The sequence below is a fragment of the Psammomys obesus genome, unplaced genomic scaffold (genome assembly GCF_907164565.1).
Source record: "Psammomys obesus unplaced genomic scaffold, mPsaObe1.curated_primary_1811, whole genome shotgun sequence".
Taxonomy (NCBI): domain Eukaryota; kingdom Metazoa; phylum Chordata; class Mammalia; order Rodentia; family Muridae; genus Psammomys; species Psammomys obesus.
In genome coordinates, this window is record NW_026592666.1 from 7,750,474 (window position 1) to 7,774,602 (window position 24,129).

The 24,129-nt window shown below is 45.5% G+C and overlaps 1 protein-coding gene across 1 annotated transcript in view; it reads right to left on the reverse strand.

Annotated features, from left to right (window-relative positions):
- Tiam1 (TIAM Rac1 associated GEF 1) overlaps positions 1-24,129 on the reverse strand; it is a 211,521-nt gene that overhangs the window by 156,223 nt on the left and 31,169 nt on the right. The window contains exon 2 of the mRNA XM_055614916.1: positions 17,027-17,207. The gene's annotated coding sequence lies outside the window, so the exon portion shown is untranslated. The remainder of the gene's footprint in view (positions 1-17,026; positions 17,208-24,129) is intronic.

Sequence of the window (24,129 nt, forward strand, 5' to 3'; positions counted from 1 at the left end):
TCCAGCTGAAAATTAACTAATTTTTAGAAAACTCAAGTCAGCAAATCAAATGACATTTTTAAGATTCTATTTATGTATGTATTTACTCATTTATTTATTTGTTGGCTGCCCTGGATTGCAGACCAGGCTGCCCTCAAACTCAGAGACCTATTTGCATCTGCCTTCCAAGCGCTGGGAGTAAAGCTGCTACCACACTCAGACCATGACCTATTTTACTTGTGTGTGCCTGTGTGTATGTGTGTGTGTGAGTGCAGAGGCCCACAAACGCCAGAGGAGGTTGCCAGATCCCCTGGAGCTGGCTGTGAGCTGCTCAGTGTGTGTAAGAAAAACAAGACTAGGGTCCTAACTAGAGAGCAGCTGAGCCATCCTTCCAACTCTAAACGGGAACTTTTAATATCAAAATTCCAACACAAAAACCTGTTGTACAGAAGACAGCCATTAGTATTGGCATTTGAACAGGGGAAGACATAAGAAAACCAAGTCCTGTTCCTATTCACGAAGTCTGCAGACCATAGTGAGACTCTGGCCCCACTTCTGTGATAAACCTCCATTTCAAAAATAACAAAGTGCCTCAAACAGCTGATAGCCAGGAGATCAGCCATGGGTGTTTGGGTCCTCAAAAATCAGTGAGAAAGGATGCAATCCAGAAAACTGTAGCTGCATACTGGAGGCCATGGCTCCTGACACCTTGTGGCTAAATTCCTTGAGGTCATAAATTGACTGTTCTTGCTATATACCAAAAATCAAAAGCACCAGGGCATTTTCCCACCAGGGCAGTCACTCCGCTGTCGGTTTTTCTAGAGGATCATTGGAAGAAATGCCATTAAAGGGAGATCTGTAGACCTTGGGAGAAAAACGGGGTGTCACCTTGCTCTATGAGTATGTCCCCCACTTCATAAATTTCCATTTAAAAAAAATCTTTAAAATCCACAACACAAAACCCACTGTGCTGCCAAGCCCACAGTGGAGCATTCCACTCAATCTTACTTTTCAATGCCCGCTTCAGTAATAATTACCTCTGCTTAAACTGTGTGTTTCTCAGCTCAATTCCTTCCTCTGAAAAGACAAGAACCAGGAGGCTCCTACAATACCAATTTCATACTTGCCTGCAGAGGAATGTAGGTAGAAAATTATTAAAAGTCCTTGTTCTCCATAGTTAAAGAATTATGTTTTCATGACAAGTCGGGGGATGGACAGTACTACCCGGGATTAAACCCGGGGTGTCGCTTGTGCTAGAAAAGCACTCAAACTCTGGGCTCTCATCCCCGGGCCAAGAGAAGAGAACATGGTGTGTCCCATGAAAACACTGCAATTCCTAAGACACAACAGTCAAAGCTGAGCCGCGCTATCTCAGGCAGTGTTCACTGGCAGCCCAGGGACACCCGATCCCACAGTGCAAAGCGGGCCTGTGTGTTCAGAACCAAAGCTTCGGCGACACAGCACGTGCTCCGCCAGAAACACCGTGGAGTCATTACACGTTTCATTTTTTAAGCAACTTTTTGGTCATCTAGTATTCAGAAATGTCTTGCTGTTGTCAAAGTTTACATGACTCTCACAGGCCATTCTGCAATCCCAATCACATCAGAACCACAGAATAATAAAATGAGCTCTTGAGCTCACAGTAGGGGATTTGGGGGATCCTGGGCTACTATGGCCCAGTGTCTGCAGGAATGTTGAGCCTTTCTAACCATCTGGCTGGGGTGCTGGCGACCCACCGTAGCTGTGCCTCTGTGTCACGCTTCCAACTTACCAGAAATGCACTGTGATTCTTGCGCTCACTCTGTTGCCTTCTGAGGTCTCTCTGCTGGTTTAGACCTTGGACAAAGAAAGGATTCTCTGGACCCAGAAAGCTCTACCTCCTCCAATTTCACGTAGGCTGACAGTTGAAGTACATGTTACTTTCTTATTTCAGGTCAGACTTTATGCAGGCACTTGGCGGAGAGCTCTACTGTGTGTCCTTACTCTCCAGCAGCCCCACCGAGTAACCCTGGAACCAGCACACATACCCATAGCCTCCTTCAACAGGACTTGAAGAAGAAGTCTTCATTTTGGTTCACTTTGCTTCTTGTTTTAAAGGCAGAGCCTATCCTAGGATGGCCTTCAGTACTCTAGCATAACCCTAAACTTCTCATCCTCCTACCTCTACTTCCCAAGTGCTGGGAGGAACAGCAGCAACAGACACCAATTCTGACTATGCAGGGCTGGGGATCTGATCCTGGGCTTTGTACATCCTAGATATGGACTCTAACAAATGAACTGCATACTGAACCTTGCTTTTTGAGCCATGGGCTAGCCTCAAACTCATGATCCCCCATGCCTCATCACAGAGTCATAGTGTTGGGGTTACAGATGTAAGCCACCATGCCTGACGCAGAGACTCTTTTCCCACCATAAAGAACCCCAGACTCAGGACAAAGGTGCACAATGGAATTAAACAGAAATTTTTCAAGGAAGGAATACTTCATTCCATTGTTCAAAATAGGTTTCCAGACCACGAATGGTTAAATAGGCCTGCCTGCATGCCAGGCCAATAAAAGTTCAATATAAATTATCAACAGTTTAGTAGGCAGCTAAGGGAGAGACTTGACTCTACAGACACAGTGACTTTCAAAAACCCCAAAACCAACACTCTGCTTCATACTTACGATTTCTATTTGAAAGTCTAACTTGCAAAAGCTGCCAATTCTATCATGGTAAATCCAACAAGATTTCATACTTGGGAAATAAGATTTTGGGGGCTCAGAGACTAGAAGACTCAAGAATAAAAGAGTTCTGTACATAAATCTCTTTGACAATAGTTTGCCTTTATCTTGGCAATGCTACCAGAAAGATAAGGCCTGGTTCCTCATTCAGAACATTTCCTCAGGGTCTCCTGCATCTGGTGCCCTACTCTGCTGGCTCTGTGGCCTTACACACAGCACACAAGTGACTGCAGCATTTGTTTCTAGCTCTAAAGGAAGGCTAAGTGCCCAGATGGCAGCATAAATAAATGTCCCTCGTACAGAGGAACTGATAAATAATGATAATACATGTTCGAAGGCCGCTCAACTAATTTGCAAGGACATACTGGGGTTCCTGTTTTCAGCTCTTTGGGGAGTGCATGCAAGGTTGTAGGCTGTGCTGTGAGGTAATGCGGGTTCTTCGTTTTAAGAAGCTACCAAACTTCTGCACGGTGGCTGCCCCATCTCACAGCCTCGCCAACACCACACCAGGGTTCCATCTTCCCCACTCTCTCACCAAGACCCGTTATTTTCCGGTTTAAAAAGGGGGGGGGGGCAAAAAAGCTATGCACATGCATACACGCACACCGGGCTGGCAAGGTGGGACAAATGCTGGCAAGGCAAGCCTGACAAGCTAAGTTCGCTCGGCCCCGAGGACCCCTGCAAGAGTGTAAAGGAGAGAAGTCAACTCAGCCCACAAAGTTGTCCTCTGACCTCCACACACATGCAGTGTTGCTCTCACACATCACCTGTATTCTTGCACAAAAACAATAAAACTCTGACACTTTACCATGCAGCCAGGCGTGCTGGTGCACACCACTGATCCCATAACCTGGGAGGTAGAGACAAATGGATCTCCATGAGTTCAAGCCCAGCCTGGTCTACACAGCCAGTTTAGGCCAGTCAGAGCTACAGAGTGAGATCCTGTCTCTGGGAAGTAGGGTGGGAATGCAAGCTCCATGACTTAAATTTAACCAGGCAGAGTTATATGGTAAAACAGTCTTTAAAACAAAAGCAAAACAAACAAACAAATAAAACCACTCTCCATTGTACTGATTATGAACAGTACCCCTCTGTGATTTTGACTGGCATTTTTCTAATCATTCATGATGTAAAGTGTCTTTTTCACATGTTAATTCAGCCACCTGTATGTCCTCTGGAGAAATGAAAATTCAAGTCCATTACCCATTTTATAACTGGACTGTGTTTAGTCACTGCTGAGTTTGATCACTGTGTTCCCAGCAGCCAGAAAGTGGAAACAGGTTTTTTTTTAAAAGCCCAATATTAGCAAATGTGATGCAGCCAAAGTCTCTAAGGCAGACCACAGTGTGTGCACGCCTTGGAGACGCACAAGCCAGACATAAAAGAACTGACAGAGGAAGCTCCACTTACCCACAACAGGTAAACTCACAAACAGGGTGTAGGATGAAGGCTAGCAGGGCCTGTGGCAGGTTGGGCGGACAGTGAGGAATGCAGAGTGATTGCTTAATGGGATGGTTTCTTTTGGGGATGATGAAAATTCTGAAAACTGTGGTGATAATTGCACAATCACACATTTAAAATGGTTAATTTTATGTTGGGCATATTTTACCACACAAAAGAAATAACTCAGCACATGGTCTGTTTAGTTCATACTTCTAAGTATAATTATTCAAAAAAAAGTAAGTCAAGAAAGTTTTAAAGAGTGTCTTCTGTCAATGACGACTCTGAAATAAGATGAGATTAAGAGCCTCTGAAATCATTTATGAGCCAGGACAACACTGAGGGTACATGGAGTCAGGGGCTCGGGATAACCCCAGAGGTACTGTAAAGAGTAGGTGATGGCACCGACTCCTGCCTTATAGAGCCTCACCACACAAAGAGCTGTGAGGAGGAAAGTGACCCCAGAGAGGCTCTGCAGAGAGACAGGAAGTTACAAGAAAGAAATGCGGGGTGGGGGGACTGATACAAACAGCGTCAACAAGTCCCACGGGATATCACCGTGTGTCTAGCAGACACTGTTCTCTGAGAGCGCCATGTTCCTGTGTTCTTCTGTGCTCTTCAAACACTCCAGGACACAAATCCTAAAGTAAGAGAAACTGCTCCTCATGCATGTAAGAAACCACATGGACAGAATTAATCATAGGAAAGATTAGCCCTCCCAGATACTGCATCAAAAAAATAATAAAATAAAATAAACCTCAAGGCTAGAAATGCTTCACTGCTGGTGAAGGCACTTGTCACTATGTCTGACCACCTGCGTCTGGTCTCCAGCACCCATGGAAAAATACTAGCATCCATCCACGGGGCCCCAACTTTGACAGGAGCAAAAGGACTGACTTCCCAAGAAGAGAATGTAATACTCAGGGAGGAGACAAAGACTTTTTTATTTATTTTGCCACTCAAAGAATAAAGTAGATTTCTAGGCTATTTCCTTGGGCTCTAATTTTATTTAAGGAACATTCTAGTAATATCTCCCACCAACTAGGGTCTTTATGGCATCAGGAAATTGGGATAAGCAATGTGACAATAATGCTCAAAGCATGGTCCTGTGACAAGGGTACACTTGAGAATTTACTCAGGGAGACCTTCACCCAAAATAACACCTGTACCTGTGCTAACAGATCCGAGCCTGCCTCTAATGTCTTGAAGATGGAAAATAAACAGCAACCCATACAGGGATGGCGTGAGGGGCTGACACACTTGCCTTTCCAATACTTTATATTGCTTGCTTCCACACACGAATGTCAAGAAAGGCAATGTTACGTTGTAAAATCAATAGCGCACTTGATAGTAACTGCTAGAAATGTCAGTAAATGGAGCTAAAGATTTTCTGTTTAAAAATCAAAGAACCCCACTCGTTTGTGGACCAACTGTGTACACACACTTCACACCCTGCCAAGTGCTTTTCTCCACTTGTCAAGCAGCAGCCCTTGATCTCAGTGAGAGGAGCCTGGCTCCCCTCCCACAGGCCAGCAGCTGGATTCCCCACTGCTAATGACAGGACCAAGCCGCTTCCTCCTTGCTTTTGTTCTGCTTTGCTCTTCTGATGGACTAAACCCCATGCCTCCTTTGTCAGAAAAAAATGGCTCTCTTCCTGGCTTGTTCTATTAAGGGGATGCATTCTGGAGGCAGAGCATTTGGGCACAAGGGAAGGCCCAAGCTACTAACTAACTAAAAATTACTTATTAGCAGCTGGCCAGCCAGCTGACTGCCTACCTAGCTGCCTATCAAGCCAAAAGGATGGAAAGAAAACCAAAGTGCCTTACCAGCCAGCTGTGTCATCCCCAGTCCTCACCACGTAGCACCGGAAAACTCTCAAGGAGGCCAGACGGAGACAGAAGGGACAACATGCAGGGACAATGCTGATAAGCCGGGGTGTGGGGCATTCCCACCAGGAAACACTTGCAGAGAACCTCTGATGAAAGACAAGGTCGGGCGCAAATGCTCGTTACTCTGCTGGCCCCAGAGGCTGGCCCTCCGAGTTCTTCTGCAGCAGTGATTAAAGTGATTTCCCTCTATCCTTTCTTACCTTCCAGTAACGTGAGGCTTAATTAATATGCACTTGGGGTTTTAAGATCACTAGATGAAAAGAGGACCAGATGTGAATGTTGTTATTATTTTTGTTCAAAGTAGACCAGTCCACTAACATCTGCGTACAAGTTTACCACCATGCGCCACTTAAAGAGGCAAACCGGGTCAGATGCCAAAAAGATTCAGGCTTGTGTTTCTGGAGGCTTTCGAGAGCCGCCACATGTGTTCAGGCAGTGATTTCAGACGAGGCTCCTGAGAGAAGGTTAACTTTCCAGCCAGCTGCCAGAGTCACAGAAGGAAGTGTGCAATGGAGAGGGAGCAAGAGCAAGACTGGAGCTGGAAGGGCAGAGCGGAGCCAAGGATGCAGAGGAGGGCTCTCCGGTCGGGGGGCAAATGAACACTGGGCTGCAGAGAACGGTAAATTACCTTCAAGTACTTTTCATCTCTCCTTGCACTCCTCAGAGAATTCTTCAGCTAACTACCCTCAAATGATGAAAGTCCCTTTGCTTACCAACTATAAAGACGGAGATTTATGCCTAGAGAAGCTTAAATTTTATTAATACAGACCCGATGGCACTGGGGGGGGGGGATCGGACTGTGTGTGCCATAACAAAATTTAATCAGGGATTAAGAGACATGGATGGCTAGAAGCAGTGGTCCAAACGAGGAAGTTGCTTGGTCCACCCGAAACGCAAGAGCGTATTAACACCTGAATCAGATTTGGCTTCCCTTATACCATGGCCCTCAAAAGGCCTCTATTACACCACGCCCCTCTCACCCTTATCCCCTTGACTTTCTCTCTCGCTGTTTCCAACTGAGCCTCAGGGGTCTTCATGAAAATCCCCCCAAGTAACAGGCCCAGCTCTATTACCCTAAGAGCTCAGTCCCTTGCTCGTCATCATTATTGGTATGGTGTCACCAGAAAGGAGCCCTTCCTGTATAACCCTTCTACCCAAACCCCTCATCTCCATGGTCATGGCACCTTCCAGATGGCACATGGGCTGTCTTCCTCCTTCAGAAGGTACAAGAGGGCAGAGAGATTCTTCTAACTCTTGTTCACTACCAAAGCTGTACTCCTCGGAACCTGGGCATGGCCCAAGCAGAGCCTGAGGTAACTGCAGGACCAGGATGCTGACCTCAGACAGCAAAAGACAACCCTGCCAATGACTGTTCTGGGAAAACTGTCACACCAGTTCAATTCCATGCCCATGTGCTCTGTGCACAGACCCTAGAAACTCCTCATGAAAAAGGTATGAAGGCCAGTGTGAACTCTGACCGTTCAGGGTTCCCAGGACTTTCAATTACTCTCAGAGCCCTACCAACTCTTAACCACCCCCAAACCCAGAAGATCTGACCAACACAGAGGGAACCAAAGCAATCAGAAAAAGAAGAAAAGACCTTTAGTATCAACAGCGCTACCCCTGCACATGACCAGGCAGGGGAAAACAGGTCCTATAGACCGGTGACTCAACTATGAAGCCACCAGGACAGAGGCTGTTCTTGTCACATCCCAATGCTGCACACACAGAAACAATTATTGATGTAGGAACTTCTTGTGCTGCCTAGCAACTGCGACCCAAGCAGAAGATCTCCAAGGACTTTAAGAATTAACCCAAGCCAAGCAATAGACTTTTGACTGGATCCCCTGGGCAGAATTCAGGGCTACATCTCCTTAGCTTGGGTTTCTATATTGTTGCTACACTCTAAAATTTTACTATATAGACTGTTTCAAGTTCATAGCAAAAAGACAGAGTTATCCTCATAGACTTTTTGTTTCGTAAGACAACTCCTCCCCTTCCGCCCACATTCCCCACTAAGGACGTTTGTTAAAACCGATGAAGCCACGTAACATGTCACTATTACCACAAATCCTTCATTGACATTACTCACGAAACTGTGCACTCTCAGGAAGTGCAGAGACCATATATCATGCATTTACCTCTATCTCCCACCTAGCCACCCTTCCCTGCTCCCCAGTCCCCAACAACCTAACCTAAAGTCCTTTCAGGCCTTTTTAAGGCTTGCTCATTTCTTGTTAGCACTGTGTAATATTCTATCATGTGAGGTAGGCTTCCACCTACTGAAAGATATCTTGGTCAAACCCTAGTTTGGACAATTCTGAGTAAAGTTGCCATGAGCCACAGGTGCAGGGTTTGGATGGAGAAGATGCACAAAGAGAAATGCAAACATGGTCTTACTGAGCAAGCCTAAGACAAAATGAGCCTCGCACTCTCTAGAAAGCTGCCTCTTTCTAAGAACACTTGACAAATTAAATCTGGCAATGAGTCTGGTTTTAGTTTTACACACAGACGAATCCATTTCTAAAACAATGTTTTTCCCCAGGCACTTCAAACAGATTTATAAAACCCTAAATGTGACATGAGATTCAGATACTTTCATTTGTACCTATTAAATTAAATGCATCTGTAGAACTCAAGCGTTCAAATCCCTACATGTGACCTGAACACAGGACTGAACAGAGGAGGTATTGGAGACCCGAGGGACTGTGCTGCTTCAAACACATAACCAGGTGGTCAATGAAGATCAAGAGAAACTTTCAAACAAAGACATATGGAAGCCTCTGGAACTGGATAAAGAAAACAGGGAAGTAACCAACCACCCAACAACTAATGATCAAACAAAAGACACAAGAATCAGGGCCAGGCTATAGTTCAGCAGTAAAGCATTTACCTAGCATCCATGAGGCCAAGGATCCATCCCAACCAATGACAGATAGATAGATAGATAGATAGATAGATAGATAGATAGATAGATAAATAGATAATACAGATAGACAGATAGATATAGATAGATAGATAGACAGATAGATAGATAGATACAGATAGAGAGACAGAGACAGATAGATATAGACAGATAGATAGATAGATGATAGATAGAGAGAGAGTCAGAGATAGATAGATAGATAGATAGATAGATAGATAGATAGATACAGATAGATAGACAGATAGATGATAGACAGATATAGATAGATAGATAGATAGATAGATAAATAGATAGATAGATAGATAGACAGATATAGATAGATAGATACAGATAGAGAGACAGAGACAGATAGATATAGATAGATGATAGATAGAGAGACAGATACAGATAGATAGATAGATAGATAGATAGATAGATAGATACAGATAGACAGATATAGACAGATAGATAGATGATAGATAGATAGATAGATAGATAGATAGATAGATAGATAGATAGACAGATATAGATAGATAGATAGATAGATAGATAGATAGATAGATAGATAGATAGATAGATAGATAGATAGATACAGATAGATGTAGAGAGACAGACAGATAGATGCATACATACATACCTATATAGAGACATAGAGACAGATACATTCATACATACATACATGATTTCTGAGATATAGGCAACTCAGATCACATGGGTCAAAACTGTAGGAAAAGTGAATTTCATCACCTCAAACCAGACTGCAGACCTCAGACTAAATTGTTTTTATGGTCATTAATCACAGCCAGGATTAGGGGCTGTGTGAAGGAAAGTCGGAGGAATGGTATCTGAGAACAAACTCATGTTGTAAGAAATTCCAAAACGAAAACTCATTCTTAGCATGACTATCAATGGCTCACAACCACAGATCCCCAACCACGGAAAGCGGTTTGATAAACCCAATGCAAGGCATTAGAAGGCCTCGTTCCTAACTGTCCTGTCCCCCAGGGAAGGCTGGCACCAGACAAGAGAATCCCCAGCCTGTTTCCCACAGTCCTGGGCATGGCCCTGGGCTGACCCATACATCCCAGTCTAGGTGGCAGACAGTGGTCGTGGAAGGAGCCCCATCTGCAGGAATCAGTGTCATTCAAGTGACAGAAACAGGAGGTTCGTGATCTAAATGACACCCCCATTTCAATGCACTCTTCAGAAGAGGGGGACCAGTGAACACCTGGGCCTGCCGTTTGCTTTCCTTTAACTGCCAAGTCCCGGTGAAACTGTCAGCCTTGTATAATGTATCCAATTACTGAAGGAAAGCAAGTTACCCACTCTGTGTTTCCCTCGGCTGGCAAGCAGCAACGTAGTGTCTTTTCCCATCTGGGTAATTTCCCTCTTGATGAAAATTACTTCCAGATCCTGTGTTTTCTGTAGTTTGCATTTTCAACCTACATGAAACCTCCTAGTCCTAGAGAAGAAAGGAAGGGCAGGAAAAGAATTCAACATTTTAAACATAACATCTACACACATGTCCAGCCACAGAATCTGGGTCTGATGAATAAATACTTAAGTTCAGTCCAAGGCTGTGTCTTGACAGATTCATGTCCATATACGTAAAAGGCTTAGGTAATGGATGGCTTTTTGTTGGCTTTCTTATGAGGATCTACACTTGTAGGTCAAGTGGTCTTTCAATTCACCATGAGACTCATGCTGTTCTCAAACTGCAATTCTCCTGCCTAGACCATGAACCCCTGAGTGACCGGATCACAGGCATAAGCCAACACATGTTAGGGAAAAAAGTCTACAGAGGGCAAGACTTTCACCCCTGACCAGACCAGTTGATCAAAATCAGAAGCAGGAAGTGCCCAAGAGGAACGATTATGAGTCTCTGGACTTTGTCTTGTCCACTGAATGCTCTTTTCCCAAATTCACTAAGTAAACACCAAGTGGCAAATAAATCATTTTACCTAATATAAGTAGCTATGCTTGTCATAAAGCAAAATGACATGAACAAGTTATGGGAAAGGGCGGACAGGTGGAAGGGGGAAAGGGCGGTGGGTGGATAATCAGAACCCACGGTGGCATATCTGTACAAAATTAAGAACATGGTTAACACAAAAGGAAAAATCACCCTCCTGGAAGAGTGATTTCTAGCAAAATCGACAGAAACACCGGAACCACACAGGATAAAAAAATAAATGTTCACAGCAGGACCAGGAAGCCGTGCAACAAAACTCCCAAACTCACATCCCTGGGAGTCACTCCAGGGGTGTAAATAAAAAGCCCATTGGCCGGACCCACATGTCTGACAACAGAAAAATGGATCTGTAAGATGTGGTATAAGCATAAATGAAATTTTTTTTTCATTCATAGAGAAGCAGGAGGTCATGATCATTTGTAGGGAAGTGGGGACAACTGGAAATAATCACAGGAAACAAGTTAAGCCAGCGCCAGAAAAACAAGTGTGTGGTGCTCCCACTTACGGTTCCTCGGTTTTATGCATCTGCGCATTTATGACATAAAACTCCCTAATAAACAGGACTAACAGGATGGGTCAGGATGAGAAAGAGCAGGGCAGGGAAGATGGAGGAACATGCATAAGCTATGTACATGTATGAAAAAGCCTTTGTGTTACAGTACCATGTACAATGAATATATACGAAGGAAAACAAATTTAAAGTCTACTGGGTTGGACCTTATGAGGACTCTAGCCTCTTAGGTGCATGTACAATTTAGATTCCTGTACTGAGAAAAAAAAATAATAATAATAAAGCAGAAATACTATACCCAAAGTCCATAGAGGTTGCCTGTCCCAACTTGAAATAAATACAGGTGCACTCCTCAACTGATGATGGAGTTCCTTCCCAATTAAAAGCACTGCCTAAAGTCAAAAACGCATCTCCCATACTTGACCTACTAAACAGCATAATTTAGCGCTGCTGCACACAGTAGATGGTGGCATGCTTCCCTGGCCACTGGGTAGCTGAGAGTGAGCTGTCTGTCATTCATCAGTGCTGTCCAGCATTGACACCAAAAACAGTAAGTATGCTATGTCCATAAGCTATGTACAGTTGCATTCCGGAGAAAGCTCCAAATTTACAACTGAAAGTGTGGTCTACACCCTTGTAAAACCGAAAGGTGCTTAACCCATCCTAATTCTGGGGCCATTTGTATTACAGATAAACAGTGTTCTTCCCATAAGAAGGAAGAGAGTGTCCTGAGTAATGACCCCCATTTTCAGGCCTCACACTTTGCTGGCTAATATCCTGACGTGCCCTGTCCTTCTCATGATCCAGCCATCCCTTTCTCCTTACAGTAGTAATTCCAGGGTAGAGGGGGAGTCATACATCACCCATCACTGGCTCTCCCAAGGGTACCTCCAAAGGGCACACTCCCAGCCATATAACAAATGATTTGCTAAAAGAATAAATAACTGAACTCTCCAAATTCACCCCCTCAAAGAAACAGCAAACAGATGCCACTCAGCCTGAATGCATGGCCAAGATTTGACCCATTGGGACTTCTATAAACACATTAGAAGACTAAGTATCAACAGTTTCTTAGCTGAAGGCTAGAATCACAAGCTCTTTCAGTGGACTCTTGTGACTTGGTTTTTGCACCATGGTCAGAGGCCATGCCTGGTTTGTAAGCAGCCAATGGCAGCATCCTCTACTGCGCACTCAAAACTTTAGCTCCTGTAAAGCCATCTCATGTTCACTCACTGTCAATCCTTCTGGTTCTTTCAGCATTCTGCTGTTTCACACCCTCCCTGTCTGAGTGCTCTTCTTCATTATAGTACTTCCTTTTTTCCATCAAAACCTTTGGTCCTCATTACACAGACTGGTGCTGTTTAATCAGCTGGAAACCACACATATAAGCGCCACTCCACTCTCCCCTGACTACCTGGGAGTCAGTGCCCTCCCCTGAGCCTAACCCAGGTTTCTGGGAGAGAGCTTTTTTCCCCCAAAACCTTAAAGTAATGACAAGCAGTCCCTCACCCACCCCCACTCTGGTCCATTCATTCTGGAGGGAAAATTAAACTCCACAGAGCATCAATTAAGGCCTGTGCTCTGCGATCTCTGGCTCCTTCCCAAGCTAAACACTATGTAAATCCAACTGCAGTGCTGTCTGGACTGAACGCTGAGCAGAGCACCCAGCTTTTCTGGAGTTTTCCTTCTGTCTACCCACTGTCAAGTGGGTATTTCCCAGGCAGTCTCTCCCCTCCCACAGAGACTGGCTGCAACCACTCTCCCCCCACCCAGGCAACCAAATGTGACATCAAAGGAGCTCCGGAATAGCCATCTGTCCCTGCCATGCCAATGTTTATGCAATGTGGGCAGGAGAGGGACAAGCCAGGGACGTGGATCCCAAGCATCAATCTCAAAGCACCAGCCTCCTATACACACACACACCACAGACTGATCCACAGACCAATAGCATTCAAAGACCTTCCATCCAGATGGTCTCCTGCTTCCTACAAGAACTAGAAAGAGACTTTTCTGAAAGAATTCAAAGAGCCAGATCGATACACTCCGCTTGTGGGCAAACAGCTAAAACTAAAGTGAGATTCCTAACTGTGCAGTTTTTAAATATCTACCCCCAAGCCACACCTAGTGTGTTTCAAGTAACACTGACTTTAACAAATTCACAAAACACTAAAGACCTCTGCATTCTAGAGGCAACGTGACATCGTCATCAAAGGCCTTGTTTCTCTCTAGAGTCAATGTGACATTGTCATCAAAGACCATCTAGAGTAGCTGTGACATCATCAAAGGCCCTGTTTCTCTCCAGAATCTATAGGGCATCATCATCAAAGTTCCTATTTCTCTTTAGAACTGAAGTTCTGCGTGCATAGGGACAGAAGTCAGATAGGGCACTGTGACCAGCTCAGTGCAGCTGTGTTGGTACCATCTCTGGACTCAAAACACGGACTCACACAGGCCACAGGAAGGAGGTTCGGCCACACAGCCAACCCCCCTGACCCCTTCTCTGCATCCACACTCAACCAGCCGCAGACTCAAAGCACTTCAGGAACTCAAACGTATTTCTGTACAATACAAGTACAGATAAATTTTCTGTCATTATTCTCTAAATAACAATGTGCTACAACTAATTTCCTAGCATTGATGTGGTACTAGGCATTGTAAGTGTCAAAAGATGAGTTACAGTGCACGGGAGGGTACACACAGTGCCTTGAGGGCTTGAATATCTGCATGTTTTGAGACCCAAAGAGAAGATCTTGGAACTCGTTTCCCTACCCTGACTGAGAGTACTTAGCTGAGTGGCAAATACACAGGAGGTGCTCAATGTGTGTAGTCTATTATTTATTTAGAGACAGGGTCTCACTAAGTAGCCCTGGATGGCCTGGAACCTGCTACGTAGACTAGGCTGGCTTCAAACTCAAGGAGACCAACTTGTCTTTGCCGAGGTTTGATGTTATGCGCCACCATGCCTAGTATTATGCAGTCTCTTTCCTTGTGCTGACTTCCGGGTTAGCCATCTTTCCACTTCCTTATAACGAAGGACACAGCCAAGGAGGCAGAGCATGTCTAGTATTTTGCTGATTGCTGTGGACAATGGCTGGCCACCAGAGAGAACTCAACACACTAAATTCCAACTGACATCTTTGGTATCTTTCAAAGCGGGGAATGGAGCAAGACGCTTGGCAAGTGTGTCTTCCCATTTCCATGGAACAAACATAGCCACGGGACTGACTGCTGGGAGCAAATGGACATTATTCATCACATAAACCTGCTTTGGCTCCCTTGGGGTGGATGGCTGAGCTCTGCGCTTGGAGCCAAGGGATGATGCATGCATCATATAATTCAGCTGGAGCAGCTGCAGTGTGAAAACACACCGGCTCAGACAAGCACAGGCCCCCTCCGGCCCTGCCCCTCGCTTCCTCTCAGTCTGGCTCTCTCACCTGGGTGTTTCCCCTCATTTGGAGAACTCAGAAAAAAACTTGATGTTTCTCTGGATGTCTCTGAGCAGGTTTTAGGTGATCTCTAAAGGCTTCCTAGACATTCTATGTGGGCCAGAGCCCTAAAGATTTTCAATAGTCTCAGAGAAGAAGGTGTGCACAAGGAAGAGAGAGCAGGCAACCCTGGGATCTAGGCTAAAAAGGTCAGAAGGTCGAGGGTGGGAAGGCAGCAGAAGGCAGACTTGACCTCGGGGAGAGCCGAACAATGATCAGTGAGCAGAGGAGACTGCTCCAAGAGGAAGCCTGGCAAGGACACCGCATCCTGACACAGAGCTGACAGATCCAAGAGCAGTATCTTCTGAAGTGCTAAAGTGCCCTGTGCAGCCACCACAGAGTTTAAGGGAAGAGTTTAAGGGAAAGGACAAGCAGCCAGCCCCACAGCAAAGAAGCCGCCCCCAGGGCACCTCAGCTGAGAGAACCGGCTCTAGCTGGGTGACCAGGGTCTGCATCCCAGCTCTGCCATATCCCAACCTTGTGCTCTAGACAACTGACTTAAGCCAGAGACAAGACATAATGCATGGTGTGCTAAGCTAAGAGGGAAGGAAGCCACAGGAAGTCACGGGGAAGGGACAAGGTGAAATGTCAGTGCTGGCTTGGAACAGGAGCACCTTACAAAGAATAGAGGTTGGGAATTCCTGGGGAACTTGATCAAAAGGGGAACCAAGCCCTTTTAGGTAAGTTCTCCCACAGAAGAGACTAGAGCACTAGCACACATGGTGGGAGAAATTTGTAGGGAAGGAAAATGGGTCCCATGGTTAAGGGACAGAAGATAGGCAGAGTGCACCACTATACAGGGGAAATTGTTGCTGACATCATCTCTACCTCTCAAAAAGAGCACATAATCCAATTAGGGTCATACAGTGTGATATAAACACCCAAGGAGCTTTCTGTGGCAGCTGCTGGGCATGTCAGAGGGGAGTGGCCAAGGCTGGCCTCTGGCAGGGAGGAGCAACAGGCAATACTGGAAGAACAGGTTGCGGCAGGACTGAGAAGCAGGACCTGGAATGCTGGTGGGAAACCTTAGAAGCTCGCAGGGGTCAGGCAGCAGGAAGCAGCTGCCATTCTTGTTCCTCTTTTGTTCCAAGTCAACAGCTACCAGCACCTTACCAAAACCTGTTTAACATCAAAAAAATAAGCGGACAATTCGCTTTCACCAAGGCTCGGGTAAGTTAGTGGGAAGCAGGCAAACCTGGGAAGAATAACAATTTCGCACTGTTTAAGGTTCTTTTTAGGAAAAGATACTGATTTTATTTTATGTGTAGGAGTGTTTTCCCTGGATGTATGTACGTGGACCACATATATGTCAGGTGTCTGTAGAGGCCAGAAGAGGGCATCGGATCCCTTGGAACTACAATTAAGGACAGCTGTGAACCACCTCATGAATGATAGGAATTGAACCCAGGTCCTCTGGAAAAATAGCAAGTGCTCTTAAGTGCTGAAACACTGTTCCATCTGCTCAAAAGTACCTCTTGGTGTTGATCTTTCTCTCCCAATGATGTCAATGGGAACTACAGAATGACAACACTGTACCCAGTCACAGAGGAGAAATGGCAGTGTATGGGGCCCTTTCTGTCAGACTTCCAAGGAGGAAAGGAAGATGCCTTGCTGAAGCCTTTCTCCTTCAGTGACTCCTGCATGCTTAGCCCCAGACCCCTCTGGTAAAGCCCCAGTCTCACCAAGCAATGAAATGTCACGCTTTCCCCAAGCACATGTTACAGGTAAAAGAGGACTGAGTCTCTTATTTTACATGATCCTACATGCAACAAGCATCTACATTGGGATACTAAGTTTCTCGCGATGCTGTCACATCTGCTCTTGCTTCCCTTTTCGTAGCACCATACAAGCATGCAAAAGGGAAGTCAGGAACACAGAGCTATGAAGTCTCCCAAACAATGTCACGGTGTCCAGCAGCTGACAAGCTGTGCCCTAGGAATCTGAAGCCTTCCTACATTTCAGAGCCTCTGATGCTGAGTGTGGAGAGCAGCAGCCTCCATCTCACCAGAGCCAGTCACCAATACCAGACTTTCCATCATCCCAGAGCAGAGGGCTGTGCAACACTCTGAGACAAGACGTGAAGGTCTTAGAAGTCAAATCATTCTGCAAATGCCATACTTACCCCAGGCCAAATAGAAGAGCCCTGGTCAGGATCTCCAAAGGTGCCATCTGAAGAACCGCTCATGTCCTGAGGGAGGGACTGGAATTCAGAACATCATAGTCTCTGGGACTGACACCCCTGCCTCTTTCAAGGTCTTGCTTTTGGGTCTGGAAAGGTTGGTTTCAGTCCACAATAGTTCTACCTGTCAGAGCAGATAAAGAATGGGTTTAGGCCATTTTGCATATATTTCAGAAACACTTATAAGTGGTGTTGTTTAACAGTTTGCTCCATATTGACATATTCCATCCTTAACCATCAAGGTAAACTACTCAAAATAGCTTTAGGAAGTCCCTAAAACTGACCAGATTAACTAGGCCCCTTCCTGTCAGGGTAAGCAGGAAAAGCCATAAAAAAGAAGATTCTCAGACAAGACAAGCTGCAAAGAAGACTCTGAGACTAGACCAGCTGCCCGGAAGGAACAGAAACCAGCTGAGATGCCTGGAAGGTTTTGACCAGAGTCCCTTGGAAAGGTCATTGTCCAACCTGTTGAGCTTCCTGTAGGCTGTGCTGTGTGCTTCGGGTTCCCAGCTTTGTGAGCTGTCACCCATGCTGGGGTTGGCTTTGATGATATAGCTGTCTTTAAGTATTTCTGCTCTTCTAAGTAACTCCTCACCCTATGTCCCTGTAACCCCAATGAGACTCACTGGTTCACCAAGCTAGACTTTGGTGGTATCTCTATTTGGTCTGTCATGGGAATCTATAACCAGCGTAAGTAGATGTGCGTATTGAGTCTCCCCAAGAAAAGTTTTTCACACAAGTAGAGGACACAGGAAAAGCACTTCACAAGTCACAGACAGTACCTCTGCGTCGAGCACAACATGGACACTTGGGAAAGCAACTGGCATTTGAGGGCTCCAAGGGACATTTCCAGGCTCTTCCTCTACTAGGCTTTGCAGACATGGGCATGGCAGGGACTGTATCTGCCCGCCCCTACCTCATCGCTTGTGGAAACACCACAGAGCTGAATGAAATGCTACGATTACGAAAAACTCCCACAAATCCTCTCTAAACCATCCAAAATGATCCAAAAGTGATGGTATCTGCCCTGCAAACTTCCACTGGATAAACACCACGGTAACACCAGTTCACATGCACTCAAAGAGGGGGTCACTCCTACCCCCAGGTCAGCCCCCGGAATCCCAGATGCACACATAGGATGCATGAATTTTACCACACATCCCCCAGGACTGCTTTACCTGACAATCCCTTACAAGATCAAATGGCTTGGGGTTGGGAGAACCTCAAAACCCAATATTCCTTTCTCAATACCAGACAATAGCCTCTGCCTGAGCTACCACCTCAGCTGTAACAGAAGCATGCTCTCCTGGTCTCAGCTGAGTGTGGGTTTTTTGCAATCATGCCACTTCTGTTCAAAGAGAAAGGTGAGGAGGAAAAAAAATTGAGATGAGCTGAAAAATAATAATAATCTCAGGAAAGAATGGTAAAGATTAGAAAGAAAAAAAAAAGAATCACTTTGCCATCAATTAACTACGAAACTACAACTAAAACAGGAAAATTAAAATGTGTCCCTGGTGATCTACTCACTCATAAAGAGACTAGACTAAACAGAAAGAGCGTTTTTGTTTTATTCCATTTCCAATTCTATTTTATCATATTTCACTATTCTGATAGGCAGGCAGGACGAGAAGTGCTGAGCTTGGAAGTATGACAAGAAGGGATGGGCAACAGGAGACACGCAATGAGCTACCATTCAAAGAGCCTACTGTGTGCCAAATCACATGAAAGGTGCCTACCTGAATAGTCTCAATAGAATCTCAGCCACAAGTAGTAGTTGTATTTGTCTCATCACTGGAGATACGGACATTCACAAAGTTAGGCGGTTACCCCAAGTCCTCCCAGCTCACTGGCAGAGCCAGACTGCAAGCCCTTACACAGCCACATTCTCAAGAAGGCTGCTCTAAACTTTAGAACACTTAGGCTCATGCATTAAATATGAACAGAAATGAAATGTTCCTCCCCAGTCATTACCACAAATTTGTCTACTCTTGCACAAGGTAAATGTGCATTGCCGAGAGTCTTGAATGCTCCCACACTTCACATTAAATTACCTCGAAGGCTCATGCATACGCTGGATGGATGCTTCTAAAACAATTTCACAGGGTGTGCCACAGTGAATACACAAAACCCACCTTGGAACAATTTGGTCCAATATGTAAGATGCTCACAAAAGAAGGTATGCTTTAATAAACAAACACAAAATCAGCGTCAAAGACACAAAGACAAGTCCATAATGTCTTCCTCCTTGCAGCTGTGAGACTCAGATGCTTGTTTTCAAAGACTGTCCTAAAATCTCTTTTGACAGCATCCCATAGGCAAAATGTTTTAGATATACATTTGAATGTTTTTAATTCAGGAAGGAAGTGGGCTTTGTGTGTCAAGTACAAACAACCCAAGCTGGTTCTTCCAAGAGCAATAAAACTGATGACATGTTAGCTCACTGATCAAGAAAATACACACAACTGGGAAGGGGTAGCTTAGTGGTGTGACACTTGCCCAGATGCCATGGATTCAGCTCTAGTAAAACATACACTCACTCACTCACACGAAAGCATGAATGCACACAAGCATACATAGAGAGAAAGGGAACAGATAACCAATGCCAAGAATAAAAAGGGAAACATTTTTACATATGCCTCAGTATTTAAAAACAATCTATCCAATACAACTGTATACCAATAGACTTTAAACTTAACAAGAGTTAGGAAATTTCCTAATTAGTTACTAAAAGAAAAGAATTTCAGTGGTCCTATATCTGTGACAAACTGAATTCATAACTTTAAAAGTCTATAAACCAAACAGAGCCAAACCCACCAGAAGGGGGAGAAGAACCAAAAGAAGACCATGATACAAGAATTGGAGCTTTTATAAACGTGGTTCCTATGGCAGAAATAACCCCAGCTCCAGCCATCTGTGTAACAGTCCCCAATGAGCCTTTCATCAGTGAATCACAGCTTCCCCTTTCTCTAAGGATTATTGTTCCATGAACTCCATCCTTACTCAGTGTTGCCATCACAAGATCCAGTTCAGACGCCTCCTGCAGAGAAACAACAGGTTCCTCAGGAGTAGGCGCCACAGCAACACCCTCACAGCCACCTACTGGGCTGTTCGTGGACACCTAAGAACCAGCCAGCAGGTGTGACAGCCTGGGCCATACCCCCACTTGTTCCCCCCTGAGACTGGTCTAGTTGGACTGAGGAGTCAGTCACTTCTTTACATGTAGGTCCCACCGGACGGTAGGAACAGCTAAGAACACCTCCGGTTCCACTACCTCCAAACTAGCAAAGAGATTGTTGCAAAATGGATTAGTTGCAACCCTAAGAGCCAGCCACCTCGCTGCCTTTCTTATCCTAAAAGTAATTTTATGAAGGATCAGCTATTAATAAGCATACAAAATCCTGGTTCCAAATACATCCCGCGATGCTGATGGGACTCAAAATAAGCAAAACAGGTATGTCGACCTAAGCACTTCCTTCTGACCTCACACAGCAATTCAAAGACCACACACCCAGGAAAGCCTGCTGAAAACAAAACCCAGGACCTGGGGGTGGAGTTTATGCTTTGCTAGGACATTGTTGCTTACTAAGACCCCCAACCCCGGTGCCACCCTGCAGCCAAACTTCCTCTTTTCACCCCACCCAAAATACGCTCAGGCAATGGATCAGAAGATAAATCAGCTGCAGAAAAAAAAAAGAACAAATGTCTACCCCACGGCAAAGGGGCTTTTTAGCTCAACAAACCTAAATGCAAGAGTAGTGGGAAAACGTGACTTCCAGTGTCTCATTCCAGAGCTCCCATCCAGGTGCTGGTCCGGAGCCACAGCTTCAGAGTATCCCCAGTCCAGCCTAGAATCCCAAACCCCTGCAAGGACATGCCCTCCAACCACCACCCACCCCCACCAAATACACAGCCAAACTGCCCCAGGCGCGCAGCAGGGTGGGTCTCGAGCAGGAAGCATCTTTAGAGAGTGTCAGACCGTCCCACTGTCCCTTTCAACGATCCTCATTCTCAGGCAAGAAAGATTCGGGTACCTTCAGAGCCAGAACCCCCTTCTCCCCGCCTCCCAACTCCTGGGAGGGGGTGTCAGAATCCTCAAGGCAGCCTGCTTTCCACAGCTCAACAGAGAAGCGCAGCGCCCTAGGGGCGCCGCACAGAAACTAAACACTGCAGGGCTCTGGCCATTCAGGCTCCTAGCCCCAGACCACAGTTAAGGGTTCTGGGGCTCCCACCCATCCTCACCACAGCCTCAAGCAGCAGCTCCACAGAAGCACCCAGCGCTAGGAGATTCGCGGCTGGAAAAGGATCGAATTTTCCGAAGCTCACCCGTGGCTCAATGAGGCGCACACTCCCGGCTGCCTTTCCATCTCTCCAACTTCCAGTAACTGAAATCAGGAAGCTGTACCGTTCCCGGCTGCTGGCGAGGGAGTGGGTGTAACTTGTGAAGTTTCGTGCTATGATGAATCTGGTCATTTGGGTGTGTTGGCAAGAGCCTAGGACTCCTCCTTCTCCTCCTCTCCTCCTCTTCCCACCCACCCCCGCCCCTTTCTTCAATTTAAGTCTTGCCTTTGGCGTCCCTTTGCCTAGCTGAGGATTCTGCCTGGCTGTCATACAGTCCCAGCACTCTGCTTGCGTCACACCCTGGGAGCGATTTATTCCTATAGGGTCCTAACTATTTTACAAATGAAACTTGGGCGCTCTGCACAAGGCATAAGCTCCTGACTGCTGCTGCCGACAGGCCGCAAGACCAACCACAACGTCTCTTAAAGGTAACTTCAGCCCCTTACCTGATCCCCAAGTGGCAGAGCCCTGGATATTCTGCAGGATAGACACAATTCCTAATCATGTTTTAGAAAACAGACAAGGGAGAAGGGGAAAAGAAACACACTTTAACAAGCTATCTTTTCTTTGAAACCAATGATAACTGTTAACCTAGTGCAGACTATCCAGAAAACTCCAGAATTTCTTCTCTCTCACTCACCCTCTAAACAGAAAACTGCCATATGTCTGATTCCCGTGAACAATATTTATAGGACAGTTTCTAAAAATTGTAGAGGAAACACGCTAACTTCATTCTCTCCTACAAAAGCACTCCAAAGGGTGCTCTTCTCCTGGCTCCAAACTAATGTTGGTTTCCAAACATTAGTGTCACTAAATAGAACTGCTAGTGGACCAGTGAGAAAAAGAAGCCTCAGGTGGCTGGTGAGAAAGAAGGAAGCAGTCATCAGATAGCAAGCCAGAAATCTGGAGCAACAGACCAAACTGTATCCCAAAACGCTGAAGCGGTCGTGGATGAAATTGACAGATGAATAAAGCATTATCATTTCATAAGGTTGTTAGCTGAGCTGAAAGTCAGATATTGAACACACACACACAGACACACACACACACACACACACACACACACACACACATTGCAAGGGACTTTCCTCAAAGACCCAGACCACAAAAATAGAAAAACAACAGTTCATTAAAAGAAGCATAATGACTCAAACGCCAACCAGAATTACAGGCTGGAAGCAATACCCTGGGGGGGAAAGTAACTGTGGTGCTGGGGAATTGTTAAGGAACTGCTCTACAGTGCTTGCCATGCAGATATGAGGAGCTGAATGAGACGCCCCGCACCCAGAAAAAAATCCAAAAATTTAGGTACAGGCATGTGCCAGTATCCCTAGTATTGTAGAGGCCAGCATAGGAGGACCCTGTGGGAGTACTGGCCAGCCAGTAGGGCTGACTCTGGGAGCCCCAAGTTCAGTGAAAAACCCTTCCTGAACATATAAAGTGGAGACATCCAAGGCCAGCTTCCACACACTAACATACAGATGTACATGTATACACACATACACATGTACACATATAAGTACACACACACAAACATACACACACACACACCACTGAAACTTCCAGGAAAGCAGTGATCAGAGTCAGTGTGGGAAACCACAAAGGCTTTACACTTGACAGATACATGCCCACATACACAAAGGTAAGAAAGAAGTGTCTGCCAGTGTTTGTGATCTTGTTAATCTGCACAGAGGTTGGCAGAAGACAACTACGGAAGAAAACAAACAGCACTGTGCCCATGCATGGCTCCCAAGGGGCAAAATCAAGTGTTTCTATGGAGCAGGGTCCTAGGCTACAGATGATTTACCCCAGGGAATATCCGTAAGAACGCATAGACTCTATCTTCACAGCTGGTGTGGGGCAGATTCTATTAAGAAGAACACGGGCTGCTGCCAAATAGCCTGCAACATACAGGCCAGCCCCCAAAGAACCAGGCAGCCCCGAGAGCCCACAGTGCTGTTCTAAGAAAGCCCAATCAGAGGTTGCCACTATCTATAGTCTACTACTATCTATGGTTTTCCTCGTCCCCACGATATCATCAATATTACAAGCTCGGAATATCATTCTCTCTCCTTTGCACTGACTAGCATTTGATAGCTGAGAACCATCTTCACAGTCTAAGCAGAAGGTGGGAGCCAGGACAGCAACAGGAAAGCCCTTGGGATGGGGTCCACACATGCAAAAAGCTGATGAGTGTCTGAACTGGGTGAAAGTAATAAAGAGGTAAGAAGAAAGTGATTAAAATCAGGGTACCAGCCTCAGAACGGGAGCTGGGAGGAAGAGCCATGCTATACACTGAGACACGTGAAAGCAACAAAGACAGAGGAAGATCTCCTGTGGTCCTATCAGTCATTTCAGTGTTGGCAAGCACCAGCCTACGCTAGAGCAGGAAGGGTGTTTAATCTTGTTACAGTTTATCAGAAGAATGTGACAAATCACTTACGGGTAAAAGAACATGAGCTCCTCAGTCCACGTGGAGGAGAGTGGAAGGGAGGGTCTCTGTTCTCACCACTCCCAAGAAGTTTCTTCTCTGTTCCTAATTCACATATACTTGTGTCAGTTTGTCAGGTACAAGGCTATGTTTCCACGCCTGTGTACATGGAGTGATTAACAGACCCTCCTCATGCATCTCACTGACTCTGGGAAACATTCAAGTGCCTGTTGTCCAGCTGTTTTGAAGAATACAATGTGTCGGTGACAATCTGCTG